Genomic DNA, 17,174 nt, shown 5'->3' with positions numbered 1-17,174 from the left:
GAGTGTTTTGCAAGTCACGAGTTCGAGTCCCGCGGGTACGTGCTTTTTTTTTTGTAAGTTAACTTTTTCGTTTTCTGCCGATGTTTTCTACATTGAGCTCACCTTTTTTTGGGCCGCAACGTTCATGGCTCCACGAACTAGTTCACAGAACGCGCGCAGGCTGGCACTGGCGCGCTGGCGAGTTCTCGTTGGCGTGCTGTTGCCACTAGTTCACAGAACGCGCGCAGGCTGGCATTGGCGCGCTAGCGAGTTCTCGTTGGCGTGCTGTTGCCATAAGCACCGACTGCTTGCGGGCAGTGGGCACAGGCCAGAATGAACAGACCCTTGGCCTGGTGCGAACACGCTTTTTACGGTACAGGCATGAGTGAGGCAAGCTCCAAATATGGGGGAAAAGCGCATGACATTTGGGCGTCTGCGGGTACGCGGAGGGCGTCCATGCACTGCGTAGGCCTGGGCTAGTGAATGCTACGATTCCAAGCCATCCTGGGAGGCTTATCTTTATGCATTTTTACAACTGACAACATGGCAGAAGCGTGGTACGATGATTACTGAGTTATTGAGAATGCCCATCCAACAACGCCACCGGTTGTGTTTTACAGAACCGAAACCGAAACCGAAACTTGTTTGGTTGCTCACCTTGGGCATCGTCCAATCACGGTGCCCGCTCCTCCCAACGTCACAGCTTTAGTTGGTGCGGCCGCCGCAAACCGCGCATGGTAGTCTTTCTTCTTTCGCGCTTTGTAAAATAATTACCGATTTGTCAACCGGATAAACGATGAAAAGTGTGCTAATTTGAGCCAGTCTACGCAGTGCAAGCAAAAACGGGAGCTTGACAAATTCACTTCAGTGTCCCTTTAAAGGGCCTCCTCACACCATACTTGTGATTGGCGAAAGGCACACACATCATTGTATTCACCTAATATTGCTCTTTATTTTTAACTACGAGTAATTTTTAAGTACAGACACAATGCGTCTGCGGTGGTTTCTTCCAACCATTTTCTCCTTACTAGCCCTCCTCCTCCTCGTGGCTCGGCTTCGGCACTCGTGACATACCTCCTCAGTGTGCTTACATATCACATGACTTACGCCAAAGCCACACTAGCATGACGTGACGCCCCAATAGACGTTACCTCGCACCACCTATCAGTGACGTCACACCCCATTCGGCGAACAAGGCAACCAGAATGCTGGGTGTTGTGCCGTCGCCGCTTGTCGCTTCGCGGCACTCTCTTGTTGTTGCCTCGGAACAACTTCGGTCATCTCGAGTGAGTTTTAGCAGACGGAGTGCTGTAATGTTGCTGTACCACAGCCCCACCAGCGTTGGTCGCTTTCCCGTTGCAATCCGGCCGAGTGCGTGCAGACGTTGCCTTCTAGCTCATACGCATTTCGCGCAGTTTTGAGCGCATTGAACAGATTTTTCACGACTGTACTATAAAGGTTTCACGTTCAGAAAGAACGTGCTACTTTTACAAAACTAATAAAGACAGCAGTTAACATGGGATGCCTGGATAATACACTTTCCAAAATTTCTCGAAATATTTGATACATTTTTAGCACCACAGAGCTCTATTGTTTATTATAGATGCGTTTTGCTTTCCTTATTCTGGGTAGTATAAAAATACACACGCGTAACTATTGAGGAAAAGGTTAAGTGTGCTGCTCCAGTGCTAGTGCTATAAATCGGGCGCCTGAAAGCAGATTTCACTTTGTGCTCAAATACCGCAGGCTTAGTTCTACCTAGTATAGAAGCAGATTGTCCCAGTGTCACCTTATAAATTTTCCACCCTAACGGTTGCTTATACGAGGCGCTTACAGAATTAGCTTAGGGGCGATGACGTTTTCTGTCTGTGAATCCTGTACATGGTCTATATTGAAAGAAAATGAAAATTACACAATCTAACCTACTCTCATCGGGTTCATGCCAGCTGGATCGAAGAACGCAATTGTGTCCGCATTACGGTGACGTGAGAGTCTTCCCACCCCACAGTGGCTTTCTCGTTGCTCCTGCCCTACAAAGAAGGAGAGCAGACGCGCTGCGATGGCGTAGCGTCTCGACTTAGTGAATTGACCAGAAATTCGCCACGTTTTTGCGCAAAAAAAACGCAAGAAATCAGTGACGCGCGCACGGATAGCTCCGAGCACATGAAGCGCATTTTTACGCTTAGCTTAAAAAGATCAATACCGAGCTAAGAGATATTCCGCATAAAAGGTATGGAAACGCTCGTCATGTGTTAGGAAAATTAGGATGACACATTTATTCAAGTTAAAATTGTAGTCAACACCACAAGGCGATCAAGTAACGTAGATCCAAAGGCAAGAGAAAGGCGTATGATAATTTAAACAACAGCACAATATTTTTTGCCGTATGTATCTATTTCTTGCAATCGCGCTCAGTAACAAACATGAGCTCTCTTCTTCAATGCAAGATTTCTTGCAATATCACCTTCCCGGACTTCACCGCCGTCACGCTAACTTGTGCTGCCGTGGCGTTACAAGTTTAGGGCGTGGCCACAGAAACAGACAGCCGTGACCATCGGTTGTACGAAGCGATAAGGACACGAAAACGCTACGGGTGATAACGTTGCCGCCGATTCACTGGTGATACCGATTGACTTAATCGTGAAGCTCGCACTTTGTCAGGGCGGTAATTATTAAATCAGGGAGTGTTCTTGGTTATTTTTCTACGAAATATATCATGTAACACACCAGCTTACTAGGGAGAAGGTGGACAAATGCAATGCGTTGAGTTCGTTGAAATAGGAAGGCTTGGACAACCCTGTTGTGTTGCTGTTACGCCAAATACATCATTCCTATTTTATTGCCGAACATGAAAACAGAACACTGGACGTTAATTGTATGCCACGTTATTGTCGGATTGAAATAGTCAAAGCTATTATTTCTTTCCCTAGGACATTTTTGTACCCTTCGTCGTCCAAAACTGCGCATAATAAACATCACGGCGATTTGACGGCGACGAAAGTCGGTGAGGTTTTTTGCCCTGTTTTACAGCGACGGAAGCCATCATTTGAAAGCTGTTACGTAAGAGTACGTCGCTTTTACGCAAGCTGAAGTTGCCAATGTCGGACGAATACATTCCCACAAACTGTTTATATTGCGCCACATATTCTCTAGAGATCGGACAGAGGTCACGGCCTTCAAGACATGTTGTGATTGCATAGCAAATACAGGCCTACGTTGTCATGCCTGCTGCATTTATTCTAGTTTTTGAATAGCGTCCAAGAATTACGCACCTTCAAACGACAGAAATAGGCAAACTTGAGAACTGCGGCTAGTAAACATCATGTGAATGTTAAAATGACGAAAGCAACACAGCCGCTTTGTAAGCCGGCGGCACATGACCAATACTGAACGCCAATCATACAAAGCTTCCGGAAAATTCACAAATTCACGGAGTCGAGAATAGGGCCATAATTTAACACATATCTGGGCAGATTTGAGCACCCTGTATACACTTTCAAGCTCGGTTTCTACTTCTTGGCATCTACAGCTGGTTGATCACCATGATTTGAGGCTTTCAGATGGAAGCTACATCGGCTCCGCGAAAAAGACCGATATCTGCTGAATTATCATTTAGAGACCCCGAAATACGTTTCGATCACTTGCCTAAAGCTACCAGGAACACGAAGACATCCATGTTTTAGGCCGTAAGTGCAAACACGCTTTGTTGCCGGCCACTTTAAGTATTGAGGCGGAGATGTCCCGCTAACCCTAACCAAGCTTGGAGGGCCTAGCCACGAATTTGGCGGGCAAGTCATCCATTATGGCGGTGTCTGCGGCTACTCTGTATCGCGTTGTTTAACCCCGACCGCCGATACCCGGCATTGCTGACAACGAAGACATAGACGTGCGCACGTCGCAGGACCTTCAAAATGTCACAGAAGAGAACGAAAGTGTCACGGCACCTTGGATTCAATACACAAACCGAGCTATTAGCCTCAAGAGGCAAGCAAGCCTCTTATGCCATACAAAACCCGAAGCTGCCAAAGTGGGCTGTACGACCAAACTGTCAGCCGCGCTTGTCGGAACAACCACCTTGCCCATCTGACGACTTCAAATTGGCTATCCGACCTCGCAATGGTCTCATACTGAGCAAGGTAAGCCCGATGGTTCTTTGTACTTGTACGCTGTGAGAGGCGAAGTTAGGTTTCCAAGATGTAGCCATGAAAATTCGTATCAATGAGGACGAGAACGTCCTTTTAGCAAGCACACCATAATAGTCCACAGCCTCGGCGCTAAGAAAGATAAAGAAGCTGAATATTGGTGAAACAACCTAACTAATTGCGTCGTATGGCATTTTCTCCGACAACTCCTGCTCGTAGGGCGTGATACACAAGATTGACAAGGAAGCCACTCCTGAAGAAATAATGCAGGCTATCTCAGCCCCCGGATACGAACCCCTCACGTGCCACGGTTTCGGGGATTCAAGCACCATCCTCATCACTTTCGTGGTGAAGTGCGAATCATAATATGCGTTGGTGGAGTGCAGACGAGGTGTTATCTTTACCAACGCCGCCTGTATAAATGCTGTCTAACGCGTCACCGAAAAATGGCCCAACAGCCACTCTCCTGTCACGCTCTCCTACCCTTTCACACTCCGTAGCCTTCCTGCTTGCTTTCATGTCCACCAGCCAGCGCCGCTTCTCTGAAACTATTGAAAATAGTTTGCAGTTTTTCTAGTGTTCCCCAGGCGGTGCTCCTACGCCTTCTTGTTTTTCACAATGCTTCTGTGTTGGTCTGTAGCTGATAAAACCGCCTTTGCCATGGCTCCACGGCGGGCGCTAAACCACTTTTGCTGCCTCAGGCTCATGCTGGATTTGCGCGATTACCTGCTCTGATTCCGGGCCCCGAAATTTTCTCAATGGGGCACCCCCCCCCCTCTGTCCCCTCCTCATTTTGGCCTAGTTTTGTCCACGCTGTTCGCACTCCGAATCTGTACGCAGTTCTAAAAGTGAGAGCTGTACTATGCAGCGCCCGTGTGGGGCTGCACTCTTAACTGCTAATCCTTTTCGTTTTTTATAATCTCCTGAAATACACAAGCACGCATGTATTTTTGGAAAGTAATAGTAAAAGCGAACGCTTGAACAAAAACTGTGCACGGAATTTTTGCTCCACTCAATTCTCCATAGAGAAAAATAGCAGTAAATTTTGGCTGTACCATCAGAGCATATCGTTTGTCTGTTTCTAGTTGTCTACCTGGCCATTAACATGCTCTCACACTATTTCAGTTCTTCCGTCGTCAGTCATCTATAGAAAAATGCAGCAGGTATGAAGCGAGTGACACGCTTAACAAGATCCCCAGTACGCTCCAGAACTAGGGCCCCGTCGCGACTACTATGCGAACGAAACGGCTCTTGAAACCCAACAAGCAAGATGATAGACACACGTTGTAGAAGCGGATGCAGCGTTCGAGACTCGCGAGCAGTGACGTAAGGTGGGACGTCCGCTGGGGCGCTCCGCATAGCGGATGAGTGCCTGAACTAAGCATCCCTGTCATTCCCATTGGAAAGCCGGTGACGCATTAGGCAGTGTTTATGCTGGCGCCGTTCTCTCTACAAACGCAACATCGCGCACTGCACCGTATATCACAAAGTAGGCCACCGCATGGACGTATTCACTCATCCGCCTGCTCTGCCGACTTGCAAAGAGTAAGGAACCCGACTCAGCTCGGAGCCTGAGGAGTGCAAACCAAAATGCGTCCTGTACAGTGGCGACCACCCCGCGGATAGCAAGAGCTGCCCCAAGTGGTTCTTTCCACCAGTCAAACACAGGAAACAGTGGAATCCCAACAGAGAGTGGATGTCGAGAACGCCCTCTCGCCAGAAGGGTGACTACCCATCCCGACCTCGATTCCAGTCCAGCTCTCGCGGTGGCCGACGCCTATCCCAATGCAAGGGCGTCGCTATTCGAGATCAAGGCCACGCTCGAAGCCCAAGGGAAGGCGGCGGAATACTCAAAGGCGAAAGACCCGTCATTGGTGCAAGTAAGCTGGGCACTGATGCTCTGTCCTAATTCTCCTTCCTCATCACGTCTTGGTGTTGAGCTTAAGCAAATTCAGGTTGTGAACACGCCACTAATGCAAGAGAATGCACAACCTGAAACGGAAATAAGAACTCTGAGAGAAGAACTACATGCCCTTTGCAATGAAATCAGGCAGCAGGCGCAACCACAATTTACTCCAGAGAAACGCAAAAAGATAGAACGCTCACCATCAAATCCGGTAAACCCCACCATCACCCTTCACGCACACACCGCAACTCGAAGAAATCTCTCAACAACTCGCAGCTATTCTGAACTGCATGCAACAAACTAGCATGCACTTTGAAAATCTTGAAGATCATGTACAAACTCACCTAGCTCGCAACATGAAGCCCTACAGCAGACCTACTGCCACAAAGAGGATCATTGCACCGCAATGGCAGTACACAAGAACAAACCCTCGACCAGAAAACCACCATATGACAATGGAATTGCGGCGGATGCAAAGGTAAGTGCGGGCTTACTCTCTCAATTCATTGCAGAGTCTGCCTCACCGCCGGATGGCATAGCACGTAAGGGGATCAATTCCCCCCCCTCGCCTTCCTGACTGCGTGACGTGCCGAGAAGACACTGGCAATAGACTTCACACGCTGGTGACCAAACTAGTGCTATCCAACACGCTTTCCCACAAGCACAGACGTTGGGAATCCTGCTAGCACTCATCCCACACACAAAAGAACCGGTCCACAGCCTCTTACTTTTAAACCTTCTGCAGACCCAAATGTAAAAATGCCAGCCTCAAGGCCATGATAACTCCGACCATCCCAAAAGCAGGCATTCATCCTCTACTCATATTGGGAGACTTGAACGCGGCCCACCTACTCTGGGGATATACGTACTGGGGATATGCCATATATACTCTGGGGATATGCCATCATCGAAAACCATGCCCCAACCCTCCTGACCCATCCCTCCCACACTAATGAACAACACGGCACCAAGGGCACTTAAGTAGACGTATCTATTGATATACGCATATATCATGCGGACTGGGCACACCTCGGAGAATATTTAGGAAGTGACCACGCCATTTTCGCCACCACCATGCACGGCACAGAGCCCCGAGTCGAATTCGGCACGGCGCGCCTCACTGACTCGAACAAACTCCGAGAAGAAGGTCTAACATGAGAAAAAATCACAAATCATTCACCACTTGCTCTTCAAGAGTGGATATCCCGTAACCGCTAGGATGTCCAAAACCACACAAAAACTAGTGAAACGTCGACCACTGCTCCATGCGTGAACGCACGGCTCGCCCACATGTGGCAAGCTCGCCGCAGTCTAAACGGTGGCGGAAACAAAAACTGATTCGCAAGAAAAAAAAAACGCATTACTGAGCTTACAGAGGAAACGGCGCGCTATGCCGTCTCATTGGGCAAGAAAAACTTGCCCGCCCTCTGCGACGGAATGCGTAACACCCTTAGTACTTTCTGAACGTGGAAGCTGCTACCCTTTATAAACTCCGCAAAAGCAAGATTGAATCCCAATGCACTATAGCAATAATCATGCATCAACACTCTTCAGACACACGCAGTTTACTCGCGACTCCTACGGCCTGCTGTTTTCCCGCTTACCCTACGAAGCCCCTTCCCTCATACTCTGGTAGCCGCAACCCACACCCAAACGACGACATCCATCTGCATGAAGTTACGGCAGCCCTGTTCAAGCTTCACCGCAATACGGCGCGCGCAAGGGGCCAAATAACAAACAAGGCCCTGGCTAACCTGAACACCCCTTCTCTTCCTGTGCTAACAAATTATCTTAATCACATCTGGCAGACGGGCTTACTTCCAGATGAATGAAAGACAGCGGAAGTCAGGCTCACACCTAAGCCGGGCAAACCCCCTAGTATTGATAATCTTCGACCTGTTTCATTGTTTCCTCACATTATGCATATGGGATGTGTTAGAAAACATAGTTTTAAACAGTCTATAAAATTATCTCGAAAGACACGATAAGCTACCTACGACGATCTTTGGTTTCGACCTTGTTTGTCCACGCAAAACATCTTACTCCAGTTCAAGGAAGAGGTAATGCAGCCTGCCACTCAGAACACACCTGCAGCCATCCTTGCGCTTGACCTGAAGGGTGTGGTTGACGACGTCAATTGCCGCCTTCCTCTCGCAACGGACTCTCGACTTCGGGCTTAGAGTGTATAAGTGCATCAGGAATTTTTTCATGGGTCGTAGGGCAATACTGAAAGAGGGAGGCCTAGCCAGAGGTGTGATCTCGCGGGGCAACCGCGGCACATCCAAAGGGGCAATGCTCTCCCCTTCGTTGTTTAACATTGCGCTGATCGGTCTCCCTCCGTTATTAAATTCCATTCCGGGCATACATTACGGGTTGTATGCAGACGATATTACCATCTGGTCAAACACAAGATCCCTAGGCAAGATGGGGGAGGGCCTGCAAGCTGCGGCCAACATGGTAAATCGTTACGCCAAGTCTTGCGGCCTGCAATGTGCTAAAAAAAATCAGTACTCCAATCAAGAAACTCTATCAAAAGTCACCCCACCATCACCATCCACATGGAGGACCGCACCATTGTTCCCACCCCATGTATCAAGATCCTTGGTATGACCTTTCAAGCCGATCGTACAAACTCCAACCTAATAAATCGGCTGAATCATACCTCGGAGCAAGTAACAGACATGATTAGGCGTGTAACCGCTAAAACACAGGAAATGCGTGAGGCCGACACCCGTCGCCTCGTCGAAGCATTCATAATCTCAAGAAGTGCATACGCCATCCCCTATGCTCTTCTCACCAAGTCGAAATTGAAAACAGGGTTGTCATTACGAAGGCCTACAAACAGGCTCTCGGACTTTCCGTCAGCACGGCCACCGACAATCTAATAAAGCTAGGCCTGCACAATACTGCCGAGGAGCTCATAGCAGCCCATCTTTCGAGCCGAAAATTGGGGCTTGGAGTCACGAGCACTGGGAGGATTCTTCTCCCTCGTTTTGGGCTCACACCACCTCTGCATCGTGATACATATGAAATAAGGAATCTCGATTGCGATATCAGGAAACGTATCTGCATTGCGCCGCTCCCTAGAAACATGCGCCCCGTGCATCAATCACACTGTGCGCAGTGAACGAAGAGCCAAGGCCATCCACACATACTCGGGAAGGAAGCCGGCATAGCCTACATGAACGCATCTTCCTATCCCGGCATAAGAGCAACGACAGCACAAGAAGCACTTCAGCAGGCTATCCCTACCCGGATACGACCCCTTACAAACGGAATCAGCGGCCATCGCTCTCACCATAATGCAAACTAAAACCAACGTAATCAACACAGATTCGCAGCAAGCTTTCCGTAGGTTTTTGTGAGAGTGAATTCACTGGACAACCCACGAAATCATCTGCCAGCGTCCACCAGACAGACGCATTATTATCACATGGGCACCCGCCCACTCGGCCGTCCCGGGTAATAAATTTGCCCACCTTTCAGCCCGAGAGTTCCCCCGCCGAGCCCCGGGAAGCTACCAGGATAGGCCAACCGCGTTGATCACGTATCACGAAATAACTCTACACTACATGTTACAACGCGTCATCCGTCCAGCACAGCATAAACACCAAATGAAAGAGCAGGAACGGCAGCTCCGTGCACTCTATCTCTATCCCATTCCACGCAATGCCACTTCTGCGAAGCCCCCGGACACTCTTTCATATGGTAGGGGGCTGCCGCCGCGCCCCACTACATTCGTGGAATCACTCCTTTTCTTTTTACGGGCTTTGGGAGAAAGCTCTGACCAGCTCCGACTTCAATGATCAGCAGGCTATTGAGGCTGGGAAAGCTCAAGGGGTCTTGGACTGAAGACTCCTCCTCATTGCTTTTCGCAATAAACACGTTTAGTCTGTCACTCTCACCCGCCGCGGTGGCTCAGTGGCTAATGCGTTGCGCTGCTGAGCATGAGGTCGCGGGTTCGATTCCCGGCCGCGGCCGCCGCTTTTCTGATGGAGGCGAAACGCAAAAACGCCCTTGTGTACGAGAAGTGACAACTAGGCTAGTTGGTAATGCATATGGGACATCTTGAAGGTAGCGCACTTAAACACGGACAATAGCGAAAGGAACGACAAACCACAGCGCAGTGTTTAAGTGCGGTACCTTCAAGTTGTGTACGAGATTTCGGCGCACGTTAAAGATCCCGAGGTGGTCAAAATTAATTGGGATTCCTCCACTACGGCGCGCCTCATCGCCTGCCTTGCGTCGGCGCGTTGAACCCAACAATCAATCAATCGTCTCTCTCTCTCTCTCTCTCTCTCTATATATATATATATATATATATATATATATATATATATACGGCTGGTTTAGTAAGTTCGTTTCTGAAATGAAGAAAGAAAGCGTCCAGCGGATACCATCACTGCAGAACCCCGTGATATTATTATTCCCTTCAGCTTCAGGCAACCGCGGAATGGCCCGCCCCGCAAAAACAGCTGAATTTCGCTACGCAATTCCCCATACAAAGCTTTAACGGTGGTTGCAGACATCTGAACTTAAAACGGACGCAGTGAACAGAATGTGTGAATCTATTGTGCCGGAGAGAGAAAAGAAGATATGGTAAGTTGAAAAGCAAAGTAAATTCTTGCGAGGACTCTCAGCTACAAGAACACCCCTTTTAGGGCTCGAAAATAAGTTACACGTAATAGTACAGCCTAACCCTGATATAAAAAAAATGCTTAGAAATGTGTCTTCAATACAATTTTATTTTGAGAAACACAAACGTTATCCTCCTACACTGTTAGTTTTCGATTACGCTGCTGTATTAACATCAGTGTACTCAGTACGCTCCTTTAAAACTCGAAATAGTGCGTATTCAAAAGAGTGCGTACACTATGTATGGTAAGGTCAAGCACACTGACACAGTGGTAGTCTCTGTTCGATAATTTTGCTTCGGCTATTCAAAAAAATGAAGCAAGCTCACACTAACGCGTAAAAATTGAAGATAGTGAAGCCGTGCGCAACCTTCACGGCCATAACGAAGGTTTAGGTCGACGATTGCAGCCGATTTGCTAATCCTTCGCTGTCGCAACGACCGTTACCCGATCATTCTTGTTATAACAGAAGAGAAGAACCAAATCGCCGAAGCGGCACAAACGAACGCAGTGCGCGAACTAAAGCTAGGCGCCCGCATGTGTAACGTTTACTGTATCACGTGTTCTGTGTCCAGCTGGTGGCGGGATTCCTCTGCCCAGAGTCACAGCCGACTTAGTAAGCCTATTGACTCTTGCATACTATCTCAACAGGAAGCCGCCATGGGGTTTTCTAAGGAAGTAGTGGATACTTTTTATTTCCTTACTGGGCGGTTTTCTCTGGAGTAACTGTTTATTCTTTCAAAGAAGGGTATTAATGACACTAATTCATAATCTGTTCCCCGTGCCTCGTTATCGCCAGCCATATTTGCCGGACCATAGGAATAATGTTTCAGATCGGGTCAAGCGTATGTACGTGCGGCCAAATGGCAAAACGTTTTACTTTAAGCTTCATTCGGAAACGCTTCCAGTTAGAACATGGCTGTGCGAAAAAGGAATGTCGATCCCTTTGTCAGACAATTGGCGCTGGTGCAATCAACCAAAGACGATTGACCATTCTTTTGTGCTGTGCCTCGACGCGATGTTTTTCTGGGACGTTTTGAAACAGACGCTAGAAAAGACATGGGCATCACCCCGTACACCATTCGTTTCTTGCCATTTGAAGATGTTAATCGGGTGCCATATGATGTTTTTGGTGTATCGGCATGCGAAACCCCTTAGGCCGACCAAGTGCATTTTTGGGAACATGTGGCATTTTATCGGAGCGTGTATGCTACGCAGAGTGATTTATCGGAGTGGCTGCCTCTTTGGATCCGTGTGTTTGTTGGCCTGATTTTTGAAATTGTTCCAATCTTTGTTAGACTGACGTCTTTACCCTTTGCTGTCGGTTAGTGATTCTATTCTGTGCTAGTTGTTTTGCCCGGGGTCGTAGGCGAGTGGGTGAGACCACTGACTACCTGTGGTGGTCTACCAGACACGGGTTCGAGTCGAGCCGGTTCCGGTCATTTCTTTTCTTTATACTGCTATACTGACTTTCTGCCCTTAGAGCAGCTACAAGTTCCCCACGTTGGGTCTCCTCCGAGCATTATACGCTCTCGTCGGGTTTACTGATGTGCTTTCGAGGTAAATTGCGCTTAGCCGACGTGGACTCTGGTAGTAGATTCGGCCTCGAAGCACTTTTTCAACTATACAGTGAGCAAGTTACTACGACTGTTTCGACCAACCCTAGGCGGACTGGCGGCTGCCTTTCAAAGTCGCTGTTGTGAAGAATACGGCACTTGAAGCTTTCCCTTAAAGCACAACGTACTCCTCATCGCTTGCTCTGGTGCAGAAGGAGGCGTGGTTTAAATTGGGCACGCTAATTAGCCACAAGGGGTGCGCGATTTTTACGTGCTTGATTATTATTTTTTTTTCGTTTAATGTGTTTAGTATGGCGAAAGCCTTATATGTCGCATTCGGAGGTTCTGTTGAACCTCAATAAAATGTTGGGCTCAAAGTTGAACCAAAACATTAGGACGCAAAAGCCAACCAAAATCCACATGACCACAAGAAGACCACCAGGCGGGTCAGTGCAACAGCCCTACAGCGATAGGCCCAAGACGCCTGCCCCGGCTTGGGTATCTTGCTCTCAAAGTACTACTGGAAAAACCGTTATCTTCCTTTTAGGGCACGCGCACATCTCTGTTTTGACGTCAGCCGCTCAAAAAAGAGGCATGGAAGGGCACATACGTCAAGGCTTTCACCTTGGCATTTCTTGGGCGATGGCTAGCGACGCCTGGGAGAGTATATAATAGCAGGAGAAATAGATGGAGCGTGTATGCGCAAATGTTCACCGTCTATACATTTACACTGCGACTGAGGAACAGAAAACGAAAGAGTGTGTGCGAAGAAGAACGAAGTCATACATGCCGGTGAAGGCATTGGCTGTGCTGCGTTAGCGAGAGGAACTTCAAACCGAAGCGGTGCCCGCTGGCCTCTCGTCACTCGTAGCCCCTGTCGCAGGTCGCCTAGAGTCGTCCCGCCACCACCTATACGTGTTCAGGGCCAACTAGGCAGCAAGAGTATGAAATAGGAATGGCATTAACGAAATGCCGACACTAAATAACCGCAAAAGGGGTGTCAGGGAGCGAAAGACGCTGACAGAGACAGCAAATCTGAACAGTGAGATGGTTAGACGTGAAAAATAGTTAGCTCATTGCGCGAGGGGCGCGTGAGAAGTGCAGTGTTGAGGGCTTCTAAGCTTCAACAAGGCGCGCGCAGTACACGCAGCCTCAATTTCGCGACGGAGAAGTGTGAGATTCACACGCATATATGAGGACTAGTCTATGGACATTCCATGCATCCTTTCGGTTAAATTACGGCGCACAGCACGTGGATTTATTACACCATAGAAAGACGGACGTCACCAGCGTGTTTTTGGCTCTAGGGGGCAAGAGATTGCGCCTTAAAATGTCTGAATAAAACACAGACCTGGTACAGAGTTCAAAGAAGGCGACAGTTCTCGTGCGGAGTGTGGAAACCGATACGGACGTTGGCAGTATTCGCTGGTTTGATCAGGCGGATTTGCCCTTTAACATTTGCAGGTGCGTTGAGCAATGAGCCAGTGAATTACCCTACAGTATACTCTTTCTCATTGATCATTCACCCTAAATCCGTTGCGTGGCCGTATGCTTTTACGTCACTCGTAATTTCGAGGCTTCATTTGAGTTTGTGAATCTTTCAGAACCGCTACAAAATGCCGGCACACTCATCTGCTGGCAATGCGTCAGGCGAACTCCGTGTTAAATAGCGTGGTAATGTGTAATGTAACTTCCGGTATTTACTTACTTGTGTCCGATAAAGTCGCCAAATACATTGATTTGATCTTATTACGCGCGTATATTGCATCGACCAGCAACCACATAACCGTGCAAACTTAGATTTGCCATTATGGATTAATTGAATGAAAAACTTTATTGGTCCTATTGCATTGAGAGTAATTAGTCCCGAACCCTTTCGGAACTCTGAACAGTTCAAGCGGGCTGCACGAAATGAGCCGCTAAGTTTAGTTTACCAAAGTCTGACCGAGTGGGGGAGAGAAAGAGCGAAACAACTTCAGTTGAGCCCAATCCAGGTGACGTTAGCATGTGTCAGACGGGGTGGAACCCCATTCATGATTCCCATACGAGTCCAAAGCTCCTGGCCCGTGCACGCGAGCTCTTGCTGCGTCGACATTGTGCGGCTGGACATCGAGATCTCCTAACGCTCGGGTAGGGGAGGAGGGAGAAGGAGTGGTAGGGAATGTAGGGGATTCTTGAGCGGAGTGCACTCCTCCATTATGTGCGCGGGGTGCCTTCAGTCTTTTTGCACAAGGGGCAGATGGGCTCGTGTTCTGCCGGGAACATCTTGCTGAATAATGCTGGGTGCGCCAGTGACCCCGCTTGTGCGCGGCGCAGGATCGTCTCTTGTATGCGTTCGAGTTGTTGGTGCTGCTCGGGAAGCCTGTACCTGGCGCTCCTGTACACCTATACAGACGAGTAATCTCACGGTTGCTCGTAATTGGCTGCGGTAGCTCCGACTTGTCCTCTGCCCGGTTTGCTAGTTTGCCGGCGTAGTGGTCTGCGAGGTCGTTGCCTTCTATTTTTTAGTGTGCTGGAACCCACATGAGCTCTACGTCACGTCCCTGTGGACTGCGCTTTGCGAGACGTGATAGGGCCGCGTGGACGACGATTCCCTTGCGGTAGTTGCCGTAAGGCGTCTCGGAGTCTGTAACGATCGTCTGCACGTGACCGTTCGTGAGGGCGAGAGCGATGGCCACTTCTGCTTAACTGGGGTCTGTCGTCCGTAACGACGCGCTGGTCACCAGCTTGTCGGTGGTCGTGATGGCAGCCACTGCTTTGCTGGTGTGCTGGGGAAGTGAGGCGTCCGCGTAGAGGACCTGGGTGTCTGCTTCCAGCTTCCAGGCGAGTTCCTGCGCCCGCGCGCGTGCCTCTTGTCGTTCCTGAAGGACTGCATGTTGCGCGAAAGGGGCTTGGTATTGATTGCTTCCTTCCACGGCGGAGGTAGAGGGTGCTTGGGTTTCTGTGGTTGGTTGGCTAACCGATATCCGGGAGGACTGCTCGGCCGTGCTCAGTCTGGCTCAGTGGTATTCTCTGGTTAGACGGATGAGCCTCTATGAGCTCGTCTACCGTATTGTGTACACCAATTTCCAGCTGCTTCTGCGTACACGAGTACTGGGGCAGGCCCATAGCCGTCTTGGTGGCCTTCCTTACGATCGTTTCAAGCGAGGTCCTGTTCGCCTTCTTTAGGTGGAGATACGGAGCCGAGTAGGTGATGCGAGACACGATGAACGCCCTGATCAGGCGGAAGGCGTCGTCTTCTTTTAGTCCTCTGTTCCGATTCGCAACGCCTCTGATCATTCCGGTTCGGGTTATTCCGTTTGGAGGCCATCTTTATCTTAGCGATGGCCGCTGCTGCCTTGCCGTCTCGTTGTAGCAAGAGACCGAGGATGCGCAGCTGCTGCGTGGGCTTGATGTCTGGGGTGTCGATGGTAACGACCGCGTTCGGCTCGGGATCGTTCTTGCATTTTCTTGGCTGCACGATGAGGAGCTCTCACTTCTGGCGTGCGCAACACAACCCGTAGGCCTTGGCGTATTCGTGGACCGTCGGTGCTGCCGTTGCCGCCGTCTGCAGGCCCTCCTCCGTACAGGCGTCGGACCCCGCGCGACTCGTCCACACCGTGATGTCGTCGGTGTAGTACGCGTGGTCCACGCCGTCGATCTGTTTGAATACATTTGGCAGCGGAAGGAGGGCCGTGTGGGATGCGCAACTTTGCCGGGTGCAATTGTACGCGGCGGGGTCACATGACCACAGATTACACGGGCAACATATTTAATTCCTACCATCGGTGCAGTGGTTGTAAGGGGTAGAATCAGGAGTAACAATACAGGAGATGGGCCTTGCATGGACAAAGAGGGTGTTTCATTGAACTAAGGAAAAAAGGGGCTTCTCTTCTGCTAACAGCAAAGTCTTACAATGGAATTTCTCACCGTTTACCAGTTGCTGTGCCGGGAGTTGCAAAGTCTTGTGAGTAGTGTAGAACCTAACGGATGGGTTTTACTTAGTTGCTATGCACATCCCAGTGCACCGTGTGTCCAAATGAGGTCACTGAGGAGAGTTATGTTGATCGCCAACATCAGAAGTACCCTTGAAAGTGTTGGTCAAACAATTTCATGGCGGACTTCTTCAGAGACCGTAAATACGCAAAATGGGGAAAAGATGCGGAAGAGCCGTGCGGGGTGAAGTCGTCGTGGAAACGAATTTGATGGTCTATGGCCTGACGCTAAATACCAGAGAGCGCGAATCTAGAAAAAATTTCCAATGAATAAGCAGGAAAGATCACACAATTGATGCCAGTGTTCTTTGTTTTTATAAGTGTTGGTACACATTTTTCAGAGTTCGGGAGCTAATACATGGACAACTGGGCAACAGTAGCAAGCCTTATATGACTGTGGTCAACATGTCAGGTGAGAAGGAACACTGGACTTTCCTGGATTAGTGTTCTCAAAAGCAGACCTGGAAATACAACAAATTACGTCCGGTGGTAGCTTTTAAAGCCGCATCTTAATTTTGAAACTTGACCGAAAATTTTGCGCATATTTATTGCCCACCGCCGAAACGATTTGTATAAAAGACATAGAGCACGCCTAGTTATGATTCGTGTGGCCTTCGTGATCTGTTAACCACTTCGGTGAAATGAGCGCCAGTCATGTAATCAGGTTCTGCTTTGGGAACCGGGAGCGCAAGAAGAAATTTTGAGGACGCTATTGCTCACAGAACGCGATTCTGTAGCTGCCATATCAGAAACGCACCTGAAGGTTGCTTCAAAAGTGACCTCAGTGATCCCTTTACTGCGATTTCACCAGCTCAATTAAAAGTTAAGTCCAGGTGCAAGTCCCACATGCAAACCGAACGCGTCCAAAATGGGGCATTTGAAATCCAGTGCGAACACAACGTCCGTTGACCTATTGCAGTGACTGTGGCGTCCCATTCGAAATGTCTCTGGTGATTTCCCAGGCTAAAGAGTTTCAATACTCT

At 49.0% G+C, this 17,174-nt stretch overlaps 1 long non-coding RNA gene across 1 annotated transcript in view; it reads left to right on the top strand.

Moving 5' to 3' along the window:
* The window catches only part of LOC144157758 (uncharacterized), a 60,064-nt gene that overhangs the window by 30,649 nt on the left and 12,241 nt on the right, over positions 1–17,174 (top strand). The window contains exon 3 of the long non-coding RNA XR_013319852.1: positions 16,533–16,603. This is a non-coding gene — a long non-coding RNA (uncharacterized LOC144157758). The remainder of the gene's footprint in view (positions 1–16,532; positions 16,604–17,174) is intronic.

This window comes from Haemaphysalis longicornis, unplaced genomic scaffold (genome assembly GCF_048455015.1).
Source record: "Haemaphysalis longicornis isolate Haplotype H1 unplaced genomic scaffold, Haemaphysalis longicornis Haplotype H1 scaffold_10, whole genome shotgun sequence".
Classification (NCBI taxonomy): domain Eukaryota; kingdom Metazoa; phylum Arthropoda; class Arachnida; order Ixodida; family Ixodidae; genus Haemaphysalis; species Haemaphysalis longicornis.
This window is presented reverse-complemented; position numbering and strand designations above follow the sequence as displayed.